Source organism: Amia ocellicauda, chromosome 2 (genome assembly GCF_036373705.1).
Source record: "Amia ocellicauda isolate fAmiCal2 chromosome 2, fAmiCal2.hap1, whole genome shotgun sequence".
Classification (NCBI taxonomy): Eukaryota; Metazoa; Chordata; class Actinopteri; order Amiiformes; family Amiidae; genus Amia; species Amia ocellicauda.
The window spans coordinates 58,286,593-58,303,098 of NC_089851.1; the positions used below are offsets into that span (position 1 = coordinate 58,286,593).

General features: G+C 51.2%; 8 non-coding genes across 8 annotated transcripts in view; all 8 read left to right on the forward strand.

Moving 5' to 3' along the window:
- Positions 1 to 31, forward strand: part of trnap-agg (transfer RNA proline (anticodon AGG)) — a 72-nt gene extending 41 nt beyond the window's left edge. Inside the window, exon 1 of the tRNA in view lies at positions 1 to 31. This exon is cut by the window's left edge and continues 41 nt beyond it. This is a non-coding gene — a tRNA (tRNA-Pro).
- A 2,842-nt stretch (positions 32 to 2,873) lies between these two features.
- trnap-agg (transfer RNA proline (anticodon AGG)) lies at positions 2,874 to 2,945 on the forward strand. Its single transcript has one exon. It is a non-coding gene; the product is annotated as a tRNA-Pro (tRNA).
- A 2,850-nt stretch (positions 2,946 to 5,795) lies between these two features.
- Positions 5,796 to 5,867, forward strand: trnap-agg (transfer RNA proline (anticodon AGG)). The gene has a single exon. It is a non-coding gene; the product is annotated as a tRNA-Pro (tRNA).
- A 506-nt stretch (positions 5,868 to 6,373) lies between these two features.
- trnap-agg (transfer RNA proline (anticodon AGG)) lies at positions 6,374 to 6,445 on the forward strand. Its single transcript has one exon. It is a non-coding gene; the product is annotated as a tRNA-Pro (tRNA).
- A 2,285-nt stretch (positions 6,446 to 8,730) lies between these two features.
- Positions 8,731 to 8,802, forward strand: trnap-agg (transfer RNA proline (anticodon AGG)). Its single transcript has one exon. It is a non-coding gene; the product is annotated as a tRNA-Pro (tRNA).
- A 2,276-nt stretch (positions 8,803 to 11,078) lies between these two features.
- On the forward strand, positions 11,079 to 11,150 carry trnap-agg (transfer RNA proline (anticodon AGG)). Its single transcript has one exon. It is a non-coding gene; the product is annotated as a tRNA-Pro (tRNA).
- A 503-nt stretch (positions 11,151 to 11,653) lies between these two features.
- Positions 11,654 to 11,725, forward strand: trnap-agg (transfer RNA proline (anticodon AGG)). Its single transcript has one exon. It is a non-coding gene; the product is annotated as a tRNA-Pro (tRNA).
- A 2,851-nt stretch (positions 11,726 to 14,576) lies between these two features.
- Positions 14,577 to 14,648, forward strand: trnap-agg (transfer RNA proline (anticodon AGG)). The gene has a single exon. It is a non-coding gene; the product is annotated as a tRNA-Pro (tRNA).
- Positions 14,649 to 16,506: the final 1,858 nt, after the last annotated feature.

Consider the following 16,506-nt stretch of genomic DNA (forward strand, 5'->3'; position numbering starts at 1 on the left):
GAGGTCCCGGGTTCAACTCCCGGACGAGCCCGCTTGGCCCCGCTTTGCATTCTCTGAAGCATTCGTTTGTTCTCTCTCGATGCTTGGCTTCTGGGCTCCTCTGCACCAGGGAGGTCTTTCAACCTCAGATACTGTTGGCTGTGTAGCTGATGGGAAATCAGACTGTCATCTGTGTGTTTTGTTTTCTTTAAAGAAAATGTGTATTTTACAAGTTCGTTGTTGTTGTTGAGGAGGAGGAGGACATGTAGTGTGTTGTTGAGGAGGAGGAGGACGAAATGTGGTTTGCCGGCTTGTTATGGAGACCTTTGCTGAACGTGTACTCCTGAGCTGCACCAAAGGAGAGGCATTCTTTTCAGTTGTTTGCGGGCCTGCTGAACCATGCTCTCAGTGCTGTCTCACTGGGGATACGGTTACCGTTCTGGAAAGACACTTCAGCGCTACAGTCCATGCTATCAGTCAGTGTGCGTAGGTCTCCCGGTCTGCCCCAAAGCAGTTACGCGCTTGCCCAGCAGAAACTGCGACACCCTCCGTTAACTTGGCTCGTTGGTCTATGGGTATGATTCTTGCTGAGGGTGTGAGAGGCCCTGGGTTCAACTCCAGGACGAGCCCACTTGGCCCCACTTTGTAGTCACCGAAGTGTTCGTTCGTTTGCTCTTGAAGGCTGGCTTCTGGGCTCCTCTGCACAAGGGAGGGCTATCGACCTCAGATACTGTTGGCTGTATAGCTGATGGGAAATCAGACTGTCATCTGTGTGTTTTGTTTTCTTTAAAGAAAATGTGTATTTTACAAGTTCGTTGTTGTTGTTGAGGAGGAGGAGGACATGTAGTGTGTTGTTGAGGAGGAGGAGGACGAAATGTGGTTTGCCGGCTTGTTATGGAGACCTTTGCTGAACGTGTACTCCTGAGCTGCACCAAAGGAGAGGCATTCTTTTCAGTTGTTTGCGGGCCTGCTGAACCATGCTCTCAGTGCTGTCTCACTGGGGATACGGTTACCGTTCTGGAAAGACACTTCAGCGCTACAGTCCATGCTATCAGTCAGTGAGCGTAGGTCTCCCGGTCTGCCCCAAAGCAGTTACGCGCTTGCCCAGCAGAAACTGCGACACCCTCCGTTAACTTGGCTCGTTGGTCTAGGGGTATGATTCTCGCTTAGGGTGCGAGAGGTCCCGGGTTCAACTCCCGGACCAGCCCGCTTGGCCCCGCTTTGCATTCTCTGAAGCATTCGTTTGTTCTCTCTCGATGCTTGGCTTCTGGGCTCCTCTGCACCAGGGAGGTCTTTCAACCTCAGATACTGTTGGCTGTGTAGCTGATGGGAAATCAGACTGTCATCTGTGTGTTTTGTTTTCTTTAAAGAAAATGTGTATTTTACAAGTTCGTTGTTGTTGTTGAGGAGGAGGAGGACATGTAGTGTGTTGTTGAGGAGGAGGAGGACGAAATGTGGATTGCCGGCTTGTTATGGAGACCTTTGCTGAACGTGTACTCCTGAGCTGCACCAAAGGAGAGGCATTCTTTTCAGTTGTTTGCGGGCCTGCTGAACCATGCTCTCAGTGCTGTCTCACTGGGGATACGGTTACCGTTCTGGAAAGACACTTCAGCGCTACAGTCCATGCTATCAGTCAGTGTGCGTAGGTCTCCCGGTCTGCCCCAAAGCAGTTACGCGCTTGCCCAGCAGAAACTGCGACACCCTCCGTTAACTTGGCTCGTTGGTCTAGGGGTATGATTCTTGCTGAGGGTGTGAGAGGCCCTGGGTTCAACTCCAGGACGAGCCCACTTGGCCCCACTTTGTAGTCACCGAAGTGTTCGTTCGTTTGCTCTTGAAGGCTGGCTTCTTGGCTCCTCTGCACAAGGGAGGGCTATCGACCTCAGATACTGTTGGCTGTATAGCTGATGGGAAATCAGACTGTCATCTGTGTGTTTTGTTTTCTTTAAAGAAAATGTGTTTTTTACAAGTTCGTTGTTGTTGTTGTTGTTGTTGAGGAGGAGGAGGAGGACATGTAGTGTGTTGTTGAGGAGGAGGAGGACGAAATGTGGTTTGCCGGCTTGTTATGGAGACCTTTGCTGAACGTGTACTCCTGAGCTGCACCAAAGGAGAGGCATTCTTTTCAGTTGTTTGCGGGCCTGCTGAACCATGCTCTCAGTGCTGTCTCACTGGGGATACGGTTACCGTTCTGGAAAGACACTTCAGCGCTACAGTCCATGCTATCAGTCAGTGTGCGTAGGTCTCCCGGTCTGCCCCAAAGCAGTTACGCGCTTGCCCAGCAGAAACTGCGACACCCTCCGTTAACTTGGCTCGTTGGTCTAGGGGTATGATTCTCGCTGAGGGTGTGAGAGGCCCTGGGTTCAACTCCAGGACGAGCCCACTTGGCCCCACTTTGTAGTCACCGAAGTGTTCGTTCGTTTGCTCTTGAAGGCTGGCTTCTGGGCTCCTCTGCACAAGGGAGGGCTTTCGACCTCAGATACTGTTGGCTGTATAGCTGATAGGAAATCAGACTGTCATCTGTGTGTTTTGTTTTCTTTAAAGAAAATGTGTTTTTTACAAGTTCGTTGTTGTTGTTGTTGTTGTTGAGGAGGAGGAGGAGGACATGTAGTGTGTTGTTGAGGAGGAGGAGTACGAAATGTGGTTTGCCGGCTTGTTATGGAGACCTTTGCTGAACGTGTACTCCTGAGCTGCACCAAAGGAGAGGCATTCTTTTCAGTTGTTTGCGGGCCTGCTGAACCATGCTCTCAGTGCTGTCTCACTGGGGATACGGTTACCGTTCTGGAAAGACACTTCAGCGCTACAGTCCATGCTATCAGTCAGTGAGCGTAGGTCTCCCGGTCTGCCCCAAAGCAGTTACGCGCTTGCCCAGCAGAAACTGCGACACCCTCCGTTAACTTGGCTCGTTGGTCTAGGGGTATGATTCTCGCTTAGGGTGCGAGAGGTCCTGGGTTCAACTCCCGGACGAGCCCGCTTGGCCCCGCTTTGCATTCTCTGAAGCATTCGTTTGTTCTCTCTCGATGCTTGGCTTCTGGGCTCCTCTGCACCAGGGAGGTCTTTCAACCTCAGATACTGTTGGCTGTGTAGCTGATGGGAAATCAGACTGTCATCTGTGTGTTTTGTTTTCTTTAAAGAAAATGTGTATTTTACAAGTTCGTTGTTGTTGTTGAGGAGGAGGAGGACATGTAGTGTGTTGTTGAGGAGGAGGAGGACGAAATGTGGTTTGCCGGCCTGTTATGGAGACCTTTGCTGAACGTGTACTCCTGAGCTGCACCAAAGGAGAGGCATTCTTTTCAGTTGTTTGCGGGCCTGCTGAACCATGCTCTCAGTGCTGTCTCACTGGGGATACGGTTACCGTTCTGGAAAGACACTTCAGCGCTACAGTCCATGCTATCAGTCAGTGTGCGTAGGTCTCCCGGTCTGCCCCAAAGCAGTTACGCGCTTGCCCAGCAGAAACTGCGACACCCTCCGTTAACTTGGCTCGTTGGTCTAGGGGTATGATTCTTGCTGAGGGTGTGAGAGGCCCTGGGTTCAACTCCAGGACGAGCCCACTTGGCCCCACTTTGTAGTCACCGAAGTGTTCGTTCGTTTGCTCTTGAAGGCTGGCTTCTGGGCTCCTCTGCACAAGGGAGGGCTATCGACCTCAGATACTGTTGGCTGTATAGCTGATGGGAAATCAGACTGTCATCTGTGTGTTTTGTTTTCTTTAAGAAAATGTGTTTTTTACAAGTTCGTTGTTGTTGTTGTTGTTGTTGAGGAGGAGGAGGAGGACATGTAGTGTGTTGTTGAGGAGGAGGAGGACGAAATGTGGATTGCCGGCTTGTTATGGAGACCTTTGCTGAACGTGTACTCCTGAGCTGCACCAAAGGAGAGGCATTCTTTTCAGTTGTTTGCGGGCCTGCTGAACCATGCTCTCAGTGCTGTCTCACTGGGGATACGGTTACCGTTCTGGAAAGACACTTCAGCGCTACAGTCCATGCTATCAGTCAGTGTGCGTAGGTCTCCCGGTCTGCCCCAAAGCAGTTACGCGCTTGCCCAGCAGAAACTGCGACACCCTCCGTTAACTTGGCTCGTTGGTCTAGGGGTATGATTCTTGCTGAGGGTGTGAGAGGCCCTGGGTTCAACTCCAGGACGAGCCCACTTGGCCCCACTTTGTAGTCACCGAAGTGTTCGTTCGTTTGCTCTTGAAGGCTGGCTTCTGGGCTCCTCTGCACAAGGGAGGGCTATCGACCTCAGATACTGTTGGCTGTATAGCTGATGGGAAATCAGACTGTCATCTGTGTGTTTTGTTTTCTTTAAAGAAAATTTGTTTTTTACAAGTTCGTTGTTGTTGTTGTTGTTGTTGAGGAGGAGGAGGAGGACATGTAGTGTGTTGTTGAGGAGGAGGAGGACGAAATGTGGTTTGCCGGCTTGTTATGGAGACCTTTGCTGAACGTGTACTCCTGAGCTGCACCAAAGGAGAGGCATTCTTTTCAGTTGTTTGCGGGCCTGCTGAACCATGCTCTCAGTGCTGTCTCACTGGGGATACGGTTACCGTTCTGGAAAGACACTTCAGCGCTACAGTCCATGCTATCAGTCAGTGAGCGTAGGTCTCCCGGTCTGTCCCAAAGCAGTTACGCGCTTGCCCAGCAGAAACTGTGTAACCCTCCGTTAACTTGGCTCGTTGGTCTAGGGGTATGATTCTCGCTTAGGTTGCGAGAGGTCCCGGGTTCAACTCCCGGACGAGCCCGCTTGGCCCCGCTTTGCATTCTCTGAAGCATTCGTTTGTTCTCTCTCGATGCTTGGCTTCTGGGCTCCTCTGCACCAGGGAGGTCTTTCAACCTCAGATACTGTTGGCTGTGTAGCTGATGGGAAATCAGACTGTCATCTGTGTGTTTTGTTTTCTTTAAAGAAAATGTGTATTTTACAAGTTCGTTGTTGTTGTTGAGGAGGAGGAGGACATGTAGTGTGTTGTTGAGGAGGAGGAGGACGAAATGTGGTTTGCCGGCTTGTTATGGAGACCTTTGCTGAACGTGTACTCCTGAGCTGCACCAAAGGAGAGGCATTCTTTTCAGTTGTTTGCGGGCCTGCTGAACCATGCTCTCAGTGCTGTCTCACTGGGGATACGGTTACCGTTCTGGAAAGACACTTCAGCGCTACAGTCCATGCTATCAGTCAGTGTGCGTAGGTCTCCCGGTCTGCCCCAAAGCAGTTACGCGCTTGCCCAGCAGAAACTGCGACACCCTCCGTTAACTTGGCTCGTTGGTCTATGGGTATGATTCTTGCTGAGGGTGTGAGAGGCCCTGGGTTCAACTCCAGGACGAGCCCACTTGGCCCCACTTTGTAGTCACCGAAGTGTTCGTTCGTTTGCTCTTGAAGGCTGGCTTCTGGGCTCCTCTGCACAAGGGAGGGCTATCGACCTCAGATACTGTTGGCTGTATAGCTGATGGGAAATCAGACTGTCATCTGTGTGTTTTGTTTTCTTTAAAGAAAATGTGTTTTTTACAAGTTCGTTGTTGTTGTTGTTGTTGAGGAGGAGGAGGAGGACATGTAGTGTGTTGTTGAGGAGGAGGAGGACGAAATGTGGTTTGCCGGCTTGTTATGGAGACCTTTGCTGAACGTGTACTCCTGAGCTGCACCAAAGGAGAGGCATTCTTTTCAGTTGTTTGCGGGCCTGCTGAACCATGCTCTCAGTGCTGTCTCACTGGGGATACGGTTACCGTTCTGGAAAGACACTTCAGCGCTACAGTCCATGCTACCAGTCAGTGAGCGTAGGTCTCCCGGTCTGCCCCAAAGCAGTTACGCGCTTGCCCAGCAGAAACTGCGACACCCTCCGTTAACTTGGCTCGTTGGTCTAGGGGTATGATTCTCGCTTAGGGTGCGAGAGGTCCCGGGTTCAACTCCCGGACGAGCCCGCTTGGCCCCGCTTTGCATTCTCTGAAGCATTCGTTTGTTCTCTCTCGATGCTTGGCTTCTGGGCTCCTCTGCACCAGGGAGGTCTTTCAACCTCAGATACTGTTGGCTGTGTAGCTGATGGGAAATCAGACTGTCATCTGTGTGTTTTGTTTTCTTTAAAGAAAATGTGTATTTTACAAGTTCGTTGTTGTTGTTGAGGAGGAGGAGGACATGTAGTGTGTTGTTGAGGAGGAGGAGGACGAAATGTGGATTGCCGGCTTGTTATGGAGACCTTTGCTGAACGTGTACTCCTGAGCTGCACCAAAGGAGAGGCATTCTTTTCAGTTGTTTGCGGGCCTGCTGAACCATGCTCTCAGTGCTGTCTCACTGGGGATACGGTTACCGTTCTGGAAAGACACTTCAGCGCTACAGTCCATGCTATCAGTCAGTGAGCGTAGGTCTCCCGGTCTGCCCCAAAGCAGTTACGCGCTTGCCCAGCAGAAACTGCGACACCCTCCGTTAACTTGGCTCGTTGGTCTAGGGGTATGATTCTCGCTTAGGGTGCGAGAGGTCCCGGGTTCAACTCCCGGACGAGCCCGCTTGGCCCCGCTTTGCATTCTCTGAAGCATTCGTTTGTTCTCTCTCGATGCTTGGCTTCTGGGCTCCTCTGCACCAGGGAGGTCTTTCAACCTCAGATACTGTTGGCTGTGTAGCTGATGGGAAATCAGACTGTCATCTGTGTGTTTTGTTTTCTTTAAAGATAATGTGTATTTTACAAGTTCGTTGTTGTTGTTGAGGAGGAGGAGGACATGTAGTGTGTTGTTGAGGAGGAGGAGGACGAAATGTGGTTTGCCGGCTTGTTATGGAGACCTTTGCTGAACGTGTACTCCTGAGCTGCACCAAAGGAGAGGCATTCTTTTCAGTTGTTTGCGGGCCTGCTGAACCATGCTCTCAGTGCTGTCTCACTGGGGATACGGTTACCGTTCTGGAAAGACACTTCAGCGCTACAGTCCATGCTATCAGTCAGTGTGCGTAGGTCTCCCGGTCTGCCCCAAAGCAGTTACGCGCTTGCCCAGCAGAAACTGCGACACCCTCCGTTAACTTGGCTCGTTGGTCTAGGGGTATGATTCTTGCTGAGGGTGTGAGAGGCCCTGGGTTCAACTCCAGGACGAGCCCACTTGGCCCCACTTTGTAGTCACCGAAGTGTTCGTTCGTTCGCTCTTGAAGGCTGGCTTCTGGGCTCCTCTGCACAAGGGAGGGCTATCGACCTCAGATACTGTTGGCTGTATAGCTGATGGGAAATCAGACTGTCATCTGTGTGTTTTGTTTTCTTTAAAGAAAATGTGTTTTTTACAAGTTCGTTGTTGTTGTTGTTGTTGTTGAGGAGGAGGAGGAGGACATGTAGTGTGTTGTTGAGGAGGAGGAGGACGAAATGTGGTTTGCCGGCTTGTTATGGAGACCTTTGCTGAATGTGTACTCCTGAGCTGCACCAAAGGAGAGGCATTCTTTTCAGTTGTTTGCGGGCCTGCTGAACCATGCTCTCAGTGCTGTCTCACTGGGGATACGGTTACCGTTCTGGAAAGACACTTCAGCGCTACAGTCCATGCTATCAGTCAGTGTGCGTAGGTCTCCCGGTCTGCCCCAAAGCAGTTACGCGCTTGCCCAGCAGAAACTGCGACACCCTCCGTTAACTTGGCTCGTTGGTCTAGGGGTATGATTCTTGCTGAGGGTGTGAGAGGCCCTGGGTTCAACTCCAGGACAAGCCCACTTGGCCCCACTTTGTAGTCACTGAAGTGTTCGTTCGTTTGCTCTTGAAGGCTGGCTTCTGGGCTCCTCTGCACAAGGGAGGGCTATCGACCTCAGATACTGTTGGCTGTATAGCTGATGGGAAATCAGACTGTCATCTGTGTGTTTTGTTTTCTTTAAAGAAAATGTGTTTTTTACAAGTTCGTTGTTGTTGTTGTTGTTGTTGTTGAGGAGGAGGAGGAGGACATGTAGTGTGTTGTTGAGGAGGAGGAGGACGAAATGTGGTTTGCCGGCTTGTTATGGAGACCTTTGCTGAACGTGTACTCCTGAGCTGCACCAAAGGAGAGGCATTCTTTTCAGTTGTTTGCGGGCCTGCTGAACCATGCTCTCAGTGCTGTCTCACTGGGGATACGGTTACCGTTCTGGAAAGACACTTCAGCGCTACAGTCCATGCTATCAGTCAGTGTGCGTAGGTCTCCCGGTCTGCCCCAAAGCAGTTACGCGCTTGCCCAGCAGAAACTGCGACACCCTCCGTTAACTTGGCTCGTTGGTCTAGGGGTATGATTCTTGCTGAGGGTGTGAGAGGCCATGGGTTCAACTCCAGGACGAGCCCACTTGGCCCCACTTTGTAGTCACCGAAGTGTTCGTTCGTTTGCTCTTGAAGGCTGGCTTCTGGGCTCCTCTGCACAAGGGAGGGCTATCGACCTCAGATACTGTTGGCTGTATAGCTGATGGGAAATCAGACTGTCATCTGTGTGTTTTGTTTTCTTTAAAGAAAATGTGTTTTTTACAAGTTCGTTGTTGTTGTTGTTGTTGTTGTTGTTGAGGAGGAGGAGGAGGACATGTAGTGTGTTGTTGAGGAGGAGGAGGACGAAATGTGGTTTGCCGGCTTGTTATGGAGACCTTTGCTGAACGTGTACTCCTGAGCTGCACCAAAGGAGAGGCATTCTTTTCAGTTGTTTGCGGGCCTGCTGAACCATGCTCTCAGTGCTGTCTCACTGGGGATACGGTTACCGTTCTGGAAAGACACTTCAGCGCTACAGTCCATGCTATCAGTCAGTGAGCGTAGGTCTCCCGGTCTGCCCCAAAGCAGTTACGCGCTTGCCCAGCAGAAACTGCGACACCCTCCGTTAACTTGGCTCGTTGGTCTAGGGGTATGATTCTCGCTTAGGGTGCGAGAGGTCCCGGGTTCAACTCCCGGACGAGCCCGCTTGGCCCCGCTTTGCATTCTCTGAAGCATTCGTTTGTTCTCTCTCGATGCTTGGCTTCTGGGCTCCTCTGCACCAGGGAGGTCTTTCAACCTCAGATACTGTTGGCTGTGTAGCTGATGGGAAATCAGACTGTCATCTGTGTGTTTTGTTTTCTTTAAAGATAATGTGTATTTTACAAGTTCGTTGTTGTTGTTGAGGAGGAGGAGGACATGTAGTGTGTTGTTGAGGAGGAGGAGGACGAAATGTGGTTTGCCGGCTTGTTATGGAGACCTTTGCTGAACGTGTACTCCTGAGCTGCACCAAAGGAGAGGCATTCTTTTCAGTTGTTTGCGGGCCTGCTGAACCATGCTCTCAGTGCTGTCTCACTGGGGATACGGTTACCGTTCTGGAAAGACACTTCAGCGCTACAGTCCATGCTATCAGTCAGTGTGCGTAGGTCTCCCGGTCTGCCCCAAAGCAGTTACGCGCTTGCCCAGCAGAAACTGCGACACCCTCCGTTAACTTGGCTCGTTGGTCTAGGGGTATGATTCTTGCTGAGGGTGTGAGAGGCCCTGGGTTCAACTCCAGGACGAGCCCACTTGGCCCCACTTTGTAGTCACCGAAGTGTTCGTTCGTTCGCTCTTGAAGGCTGGCTTCTGGGCTCCTCTGCACAAGGGAGGGCTATCGACCTCAGATACTGTTGGCTGTATAGCTGATGGGAAATCAGACTGTCATCTGTGTGTTTTGTTTTCTTTAAAGAAAATGTGTTTTTTACAAGTTCGTTGTTGTTGTTGTTGTTGTTGAGGAGGAGGAGGAGGACATGTAGTGTGTTGTTGAGGAGGAGGAGGACGAAATGTGGTTTGCCGGCTTGTTATGGAGACCTTTGCTGAACGTGTACTCCTGAGCTGCACCAAAGGAGAGGCATTCTTTTCAGTTGTTTGCGGGCCTGCTGAACCATGCTCTCAGTGCTGTCTCACTGGGGATACGGTTACCGTTCTGGAAAGACACTTCAGCGCTACAGTCCATGCTATCAGTCAGTGTGCGTAGGTCTCCCGGTCTGCCCCAAAGCAGTTACGCGCTTGCCCAGCAGAAACTGCGACACCCTCCGTTAACTTGGCTCGTTGGTCTAGGGGTATGATTCTTGCTGAGGGTGTGAGAGGCCCTGGGTTCAACTCCAGGACAAGCCCACTTGGCCCCACTTTGTAGTCACCGAAGTGTTCGTTCGTTTGCTCTTGAAGGCTGGCTTCTGGGCTCCTCTGCACAAGGGAGGGCTATCGACCTCAGATACTGTTGGCTGTATAGCTGATGGATAATCAGACTGTCATCTGTGTGTTTTGTTTTCTTTAAAGAAAATGTGTTTTTTACAAGTTCGTTGTTGTTGTTGTTGTTGTTGTTGAGGAGGAGGAGGAGGACATGTAGTGTGTTGTTGAGGAGGAGGAGGACGAAATGTGGTTTGCCGGCTTGTTATGGAGACCTTTGCTGAACGTGTACTCCTGAGCTGCACCAAAGGAGAGGCATTCTTTTCAGTTGTTTGCGGGCCTGCTGAACCATGCTCTCAGTGCTGTCTCACTGGGGATGGCGTTACCATTCTGGAAAGACACGTCAGTGCTACAGTCCATGCTATCAGTCAGTGAGCGTAGGTCTCCCGGTCTGCCCCAAAGCAGTTACGCGCTTGCCCAGCAGAAACTGCGACACCCTCCATTAACTTGGCTCGTTGGTCTAGGGGTATGATTCTTGCTGAGGGTGTGAGAGGCCCTGGGTTCAACTCCAGGACGAGCCCACTTGGCCTCACTTTGCAGTCACCGAAGTGTTTGTTCGTTTGCTCTTGAAGGCTGGCTTCTGGGCTCCTCTGCACAAGGGAGGGCTATCGACCTCAGATACTGTTGCCTGTATAGCTGATGGGAAATCAGACTGTCATCTGTGTGTTTTGTTTTCTTTAAAGAAAATGTGTTTTTTACAAGTTCGTTGTTGTTGTTGTTGTTGAGGAGGAGGAGGAGGACATGTAGTGTGTTGTTGAGGAGGAGGAGGACGAAATGTGGTTTGCCGGCTTGTTATGGAGACCTTTGCTGAACGTGTACTCCTGAGCTGCACCAAAGGAGAGGCATTCTTTTCAGTTGTTTGCGGGCCTGCTGAACCATGCTCTCAGTGCTGTCTCACTGGGGATGGCGTTACCATTCTGGAAAGACACGTCAGCGCTACAGTCCATGCTATCAGTCAGTGAGCGTAGGTCTCCCGGTCTGCCCCAAAGCAGTTACGCGCTTGCCCAGCAGAAACTGCGACACCCTCCGTTAACTTGGCTCGTTGGTCTAGGGGTATGATTCTCGCTTAGGGTGCGAGAGGTCCCGGGTTCAACTCCCGGACGAGCCCACTTGGCCCCACTTTGCAGTCACCGAAGCACTTGTTTCTTCTCTCTCGATGCTTGGCTTCTGGGCTCCTCTGCACCAGGGAGGTCTTTCAACCTCAGATACTGTTGCCTGTATAGCTGATGGGAAATCAGACTGTCATCTGTGTGTTTCGTTTTCTTTAAAGAAAATGTGTATTTTACAAGTTCGTTGTTGTTGTTGAGGAGGAGGACATGTAGTGTGTTGTTGAGGAGGAGGAGGACGAAATGTGGTTTGCCGGCTTGTTATGGAGACCTTTGCTGAACGTGTACTCCTGAGCTGCACCAAAGGAGAGGCATTCTTTTCAGTTGTTTGCGGGCCTGCTGAACCATGCTCTCAGTGCTGTCTCACTGGGGATGGCGTTACCATTCTGGAAAGACACGTCAGCGCTACAGTCCATGCTATCAGTCAGTGAGCGTAGGTCTCCCGGTCTGCCCCAAAGCAGTTACGCGCTTGCCCAGCAGAAACTGCGACACCCTCCGTTAACTTGGCTCGTTGGTCTAGGGGTATGATTCTCGCTTAGGGTGCGAGAGGTCCCGGGTTCAACTCCCGGACGAGCCCACTTGGCCCCACTTTGCAGTCACCGAAGCACTTGTTTCTTCTCTCTCGATGCTTGGCTTCTGGGCTCCTCTGCACCAGGGAGGTCTTTCAACCTCAGATACTGTTGCCTGTATAGCTGATGGGAAATCAGACTGTCATCTGTGTGTTTTGTGTTCTTTAAAGAAAATGTGTTTTTTACAAGTTCGTTGTTGTTGTTGTTGTTGAGGAGGAGGAGGAGGACATGTAGTGTGTTGTTGAGGAGGAGGAGGACGAAATGTGGTTTGCCGGCTTGTTATGGAGACCTTTGCTGAACGTGTACTCCTGAGCTGCACCAAAGGAGAGGCATTCTTTTCAGTTGTTTGCGGGCCTGCTGAACCATGCTCTCAGTGCTGTCTCACTGGGGATGGCGTTACCATTCTGGAATGACACGTCAGCGCTACAGTCCATGCTATCAGTCAGTGAGCGTAGGTCTCCCGGTCTGCCCCAAAGCAGTTACGCGCTTGCCCAGCAGAAACTGCGACACCCTCCGTTAACTTGGCTCGTTGGTCTAGGGGTATGATTCTCGCTTAGGGTGTGAGAGGCCCTGGGTTCAACTCCAGGACGAGCCCACTTGGCCCCACTTTGCAGTCACCGAAGTGTTTGTTCGTTTGCTCTTGAAGGCTGGCTTCTGGGCTCCTCTGCACAAGGGAGGGCTATCGACCTCAGATACTGTTGCCTGTATAGCTGATGGGAAATCAGACTGTCATCTGTGTGTTTTGTGTTCTTTAAAGAAAATGTGTTTTTTACAAGTTCGTTGTTGTTGTTGTTGTTGAGGAGGAGGAGGAGGACATGTAGTGTGTTGTTGAGGAGGAGGAGGACGAAATGTGGTTTGCCGGCTTGTTATGGAGACCTTTGCTGAACGTGTACTCCTGAGCTGCACCAAAGGAGAGGCATTCTTTTCAGTTGTTTGCGGGCCTGCTGAACCATGCTCTCAGTGCTGTCTCACTGGGGATGGCGTTACCATTCTGGAAAGACACGTCAGCGCTACAGTCCATGCTATCAGTCAGTGAGCGTAGGTCTCCCGGTCTGCCCCAAAGCAGTTACGCGCTTGCCTAGCAGAAACTGCGACACCCTCCGTTAACTTGGCTCGTTGGTCTAGGGGTATGATTCTCGCTTAGGGTGTGAGAGGCCCTGGGTTCAACTCCAGGACGAGCCCACTTGGCCCCACTTTGCAGTCACCGAAGTGTTTGTTCGTTTGCTCTTGAAGGCTGGCTTCTGGGCTCCTCTGCACAAGGGAGGGCTATCGACCTCAGATACTGTTGCCTGTATAGCTGATGGGAAATCAGACTGTCATCTGTGTGTTTTGTTTTCTTTAAAGAAAATGTGTTTTTTACAAGTTCGTTGTTGTTGTTGTTGTTGAGGAGGAGGAGGAGGACATGTAGTGTGTTGTTGAGGAGGAGGAGGACGAAATGTGGTTTGCCGTCTTGTTATGGAGACCTTTGCTGAACGTGTACTCCTGAGCTGCACCAAAGGAGAGGCATTCTTTTCAGTTGTTTGCGGGCCTGCTGAACCATGCTCTCAGTGCTGTCTCACTGGGGATGGCGTTACCATTCTGGAAAGACACGTCAGCGCTACAGTCCATGCTATCAGTCAGTGAGCGTAGGTCTCCCGGTCTGCCCCAAAGCAGTTACGCGCTTGCCCAGCAGAAACTGCGACACCCTCCGTTAACTTGGCTCGTTGATCTAGAGGTATGATTCTCACTTAGGGTGCGAGAGGTCCCGGGTTCAACTCCCGGACGAGCCCGCTTGGCCCTGCTTTGCAGTCACCGAAGCACTTGTTTCTTCTCTCTCGATGCTTGGCTTCTGGGCTCCTCTGCACCAGGGAGGTCTTTCAACCTCAGATACTGTTGGCTGTGTAGCTGATGGGAAATCAGACTGTCATCTGTGTGTTTTGTTTTCTTTAAAGAAAATGTGTATTTTACAAGTTCGTTGTTGTTGTTGAGGAGGAGGACATGTAGTGTGTTGTTGAGGAGGAGGAGGACGAAATGTGGTTTGCCGGCTTGTTATGGAGACCTTTGCTGAACGTGTACTCCTGAGCTGCACCAAAGGAGAGGCATTCTTTTCAGTTGTTTGCGGGCCTGCTGAACCATGCTCTCAGTGCTGTCTCACTGGGGATGGCGTTACCATTCTGGAAAGACACGTCAGTGCTACAGTCCATGCTATCAGTCAGTGAGCGTAGGTCTCCCGGTCTGCCCCAAAGCAGTTACGCGCTTGCCCAGCAGAAACTGCGACACCCTCCATTAACTTGGCTCGTTGGTCTAGGGGTATGATTCTTGCTGAGGGTGTGAGAGGCCCTGGGTTCAACTCCAGGACGAGCCCACTTGGCCTCACTTTGCAGTCACCGAAGTGTTTGTTCGTTTGCTCTTGAAGGCTGGCTTCTGGGCTCCTCTGCACAAGGGAGGGCTATCGACCTCAGATACTGTTGCCTGTATAGCTGATGGGAAATCAGACTGTCATCTGTGTGTTTTGTTTTCTTTAAAGAAAATGTGTTTTTTACAAGTTCGTTGTTGTTGTTGTTGTTGAGGAGGAGGAGGAGGACATGTAGTGTGTTGTTGAGGAGGAGGAGGACGAAATGTGGTTTGCCGGCTTGTTATGGAGACCTTTGCTGAACGTGTACTCCTGAGCTGCACCAAAGGAGAGGCATTCTTTTCAGTTGTTTGCGGGCCTGCTGAACCATGCTCTCAGTGCTGTCTCACTGGGGATGGCGTTACCATTCTGGAAAGACACGTCAGCACTACAGTCCATGCTATCAGTCAGTGAGCGTAGGTCTCCCGGTCTGCCCCAAAGCAGTTACGCGCTTGCCCAGCAGAAACTGCGACACGCTCCGTTAACTTGGCTCGTTGGTCTAGGGGTATGATTCTCGCTTAGGGTGCGAGAGGTCCCGGGTTCAACTCCCGGACGAGCCCGCTTGGCCCTGCTTTGCAGTCACCGAAGCACTTGTTTCTTCTCTCTCGATGCTTGGCTTCTGGGCTCCTCTGCACCAGGGAGGTCTTTCAACCTCAGATACTGTTGGCTGTGTAGCTGATGGGAAATCAGACTGTCATCTGTGTGTTTTGTGTTCTTTAAAGAAAATGTGTTTTTTACAAGTTCGTTGTTGTTGTTGTTGTTGAGGAGGAGGAGGAGGACATGTAGTGTGTTGTTGAGGAGGAGGAGGACGAAATGTGGTTTGCCGGCTTGTTATGGAGACCTTTGCTGAACGTGTACTCCTGAGCTGCACCAAAGGAGAGGCATTCTTTTCAGTTGTTTGCGGGCCTGCTGAACCATGCTCTCAGTGCTGTCTCACTGGGGATGGCGTTACCATTCTGGAATGACACGTCAGCGCTACAGTCCATGCTATCAGTCAGTGAGCGTAGGTCTCCCGGTCTGCCCCAAAGCAGTTACGCGCTTGCCCAGCAGAAACTGCGACACCCTCCGTTAACTTGGCTCGTTGGTCTAGGGGTATGATTCTCGCTTAGGGTGTGAGAGGCCCTGGGTTCAACTCCAGGACGAGCCCACTTGGCCCCACTTTGCAGTCACCGAAGTGTTTGTTCGTTTGCTCTTGAAGGCTGGCTTCTGGGCTCCTCTGCACAAGGGTGGGCTATCGACCTCAGATACTGTTGCCTGTATAGCTGATGGGAAATCAGACTGTCATCTGTGTGTTTTGTGTTCTTTAAAGAAAATGTGTTTTTTACAAGTTCGTTGTTGTTGTTGTTGTTGTTGAGGAGGAGGAGGAGGACATGTAGTGTGTTGTTGAGGAGGAGGAGGACGAAATGTGGTTTGCCGGCTTGTTATGGAGACCTTTGCTGAACGTGTACTCCTGAGCTGCACCAAAGGAGAGGCATTCTTTTCAGTTGTTTGCGGGCCTGCTGAACCATGCTCTCAGTGCTGTCTCACTGGGGATGGCGTTACCATTCTGGAAAGACACGTCAGCGCTACAGTCCATGCTATCAGTCAGTGAGCGTAGGTCTCCCGGTCTGCCCCAAAGCAGTTACGCGCTTGCCTAGCAGAAACTGCGACACCCTCCGTTAACTTGGCTCGTTGGTCTAGGGGTATGATTCTCGCTTAGGGTGTGAGAGGCCCTGGGTTCAACTCCAGGACGAGCCCACTTGGCCCCACTTTGCAGTCACCGAAGTGTTTGTTCGTTTGCTCTTGAAGGCTGGCTTCTGGGCTCCTCTGCACAAGGGAGGGCTATCGACCTCAGATACTGTTGCCTGTATAGCTGATGGGAAATCAGACTGTCATCTGTGTGTTTTGTTTTCTTTAAAGAAAATGTGTTTTTTACAAGTTCGTTGTTGTTGTTGTTGTTGAGGAGGAGGAGGAGGACATGTAGTGTGTTGTTGAGGAGGAGGAGGACGAAATGTGGTTTGCCGTCTTGTTATGGAGACCTTTGCTGAACGTGTACTCCTGAGCTGCACCAAAGGAGAGGCATTCTTTTCAGTTGTTTGCGGGCCTGCTGAACCATGCTCTCAGTGCTGTCTCACTGGGGATGGCGTTACCATTCTGGAAAGACACGTCAGCGCTACAGTCCATGCTATCAGTCAGTGAGCGTAGGTCTCCCGGTCTGCCCCAAAGCAGTTACGCGCTTGCCCAGCAGAAACTGCGACACCCTCCGTTAACTTGGCTCGTTGGTCTAGGGGTATGATTCTTGCTTAGGGTGCGAGAGGTCCCGGGTTCAACTCCCGGACGAGCCCGCTTGGCCCCACTTTGCAGTCACCGAAGTGTTCGTTTGCTCTTGAAGGCTGGCTTCTGGGCTCCTCTGCACAAGGGAGGGCTATCGACCTCAGA